The sequence below is a fragment of the Acipenser ruthenus genome, chromosome 4 (genome assembly GCF_902713425.1).
Source record: "Acipenser ruthenus chromosome 4, fAciRut3.2 maternal haplotype, whole genome shotgun sequence".
Lineage (NCBI taxonomy): Eukaryota > Metazoa > Chordata > Actinopteri > Acipenseriformes > Acipenseridae > Acipenser > Acipenser ruthenus.
In genome coordinates this window covers 86,338,537-86,341,042 of record NC_081192.1, presented here as the reverse complement: position 1 = coordinate 86,341,042, position 2,506 = coordinate 86,338,537, and positions in this window count along the sequence as shown.

The window sequence follows — 2,506 nt, the reverse complement described above, 5'->3', positions numbered from 1 at the left end:
GCGCACCCAGTCTGGGAGATGTCGTTTTTTGTAACCATTCTTCACAACAGTCAAACCCTTTTCATAACACTTCTGAAGGACTGAGCAAACAGTGTGACAATAAGGCGAGTTAACTTTATTAGGAGTTCACCAATATCCTCACAGATTATATCATAAATATGTTTTTGTTGTTGTTGTTGTTGTTTTGTTTTTTTGTGTGGAATACCAGCAGGACTAGGTATTGTTTTGATTACAATAGTGTTGATCATTTTATTATATTGTTTTTTTATATCAGAATGAACTACCACACTTTTGCATTCCCAACATAAGATTGCTGTGCAAAATTAGTGCTAATCAGTCTGTAAATAACAAACACGTTGTTAAAACATGCAAGGAGACCATCCCCTCCTTAGATATGTTCAAGCTAATTTGAGCACAATATAAAAATCATGAAACATGGAGTATTACAGCCTTTATTTTATAAGTTCAATACAAAACAAAAGCTGTCAACTGTTTAATTTTTGTTTTACTGACTAAATAAAATAAACTCGATCAAACATCTTCTAATTTGCACATTACAGGTGCGTCTTCAGGAAACACCAGTTTGATTATTGTATACATACAAGACAAACATAAATCAGTCAACAAGAAAAATATCTTCCACATGAAACCTTCGAATAAAAAAAAAAGAAAAAAAAAGAACAAAGATCGACACCATATGCATTGTGCTGTGAAATTCCCTGTCAAATTGGAGGTAAACTGTCCTTTTCATTGACGGAATCTTTATTCAGTAAACACCCTACCGTCCTCTAAGATTTTACTTTTTATAAGCTTCAAAGAACTTGGATTACTTCTAAATCAATAATTAGCCATTTAGAGTATTTTACAAAAATAATAAACAAACATCAGAAGAACAAAAAAGTACCGAATACAATATTGTGTGTGCCATCTATAGACCTAAGAAAAACATAACAGACTTCTCATTAGCTTAAATACAAATAAATTAACACAACTTAATTATTACCATTATTGTTGTTTGCTGGAGGCTTGCTTTACCAATTTTTATAAGACAATTGGTTTGTTAAGTAAGGTATAAACCACGACGGCCGTGAGGTTCCTGTGATATATACCACGCCTGGGGTGGTGATAAGGCCCGAGGCCTAAGCCAAGGGCATTTAACCTCCCCAGAAGTGGTATATATCATTGGAATCGCACAGCCCGAAGTGGTACCGCTTATAACACTAGCTGTCATTTGGCGGAAGAAAAATAATTAAAATAATTAAAAAACATTTTAAATTAAGAAAAAACCTTAGACTTTTATTGTGTATAAATCCCCACTGTAATATAGTGCCAAATGTAATTTATTTATTTTTCGCGTATTAAAAATAAATTGCACATGTCTGTTTATTGTGAATTTCTGGATCGAAAGTGGCATCTCACTAGACTAGACTAGAAGCTATGATGGGGGGAGTTTCAAATGACACTGAGGAAGTAAGGGCAGCAGCTGCCATGGATTATTATTATTATTATTACTTATTTCTTAGCAGACACCCTTATCCAGGGCAACTTACAATCGTTACACAATATCACATTATACATTATTTCACATTATACAGATATCACATTATTTTTACATACAATTACCCATTTATACAGTTGGGTTTTTACTGGAGCAATCTAGGTAAAGTACCTTGCTCAAAGGTACAATAGCAGTGTCCCCCACCGGGGATTGAACCCATGACCCTCCGGTCAAGAGTCCAGAGCCCTAACCACTACTCCACACTGCTGCCCCGATGCTAAAGCTGTATCTTCAGGGGAGTTTGTGTCCTCGTTATATGCGAGGCACACATATTCAAGTCCATTTTCATCCTTTTGGATCTCAAAAGATGTTTTTGTTAGTGTCAGACACCCTTGCGTGCAAGATTAAGTTAAAGATCAAACCAGACTTTATGCACCAATCCGACCGCGGTGTCAGGGGACAGTGCCTCCATTTTTTTTTTTTTTTTACTTATTTCCTTAAAATGAATGCCCATATTCTTTTCTTTAAACTAGTCTTTAAGTACATTAACAGTCCATGCTGTAGTTTTTTTTGTGTTTCTTCAATCTTTTTTTCTTCTATTTCATTTAGCTCTTCCTCATCTACTGTTGTGTGTCTACTCTTGACAGTTACTGGTGCAATTATTGTATTTGTATTTTTTTTTTCAGGTGGACTGCTGTCTTCACTCAGAAAGTTGGTGTTGTACCAGTTATCTGGAGTTTCATCCCCAAATATATTAAAGAAAATAAGTGGAATGTCACTCATTTTTTGCAGTGGTTTTGTAACTAATAACAAATAAAATGGCAGTTTGTCATAGAATTCAGAATGTAGTGGTGCGTAAAGATTTATTCACTGTGAAGCGGCTCATTAGTATGCAAGCCATGGTATACGCTATAGATACACATGGTCATGTGATGCTGTTTAACCAATCAGTTCATGTTATAATGAACTACAATCCCTAAAACAAACAAAATTATGCTAGTCTTCATA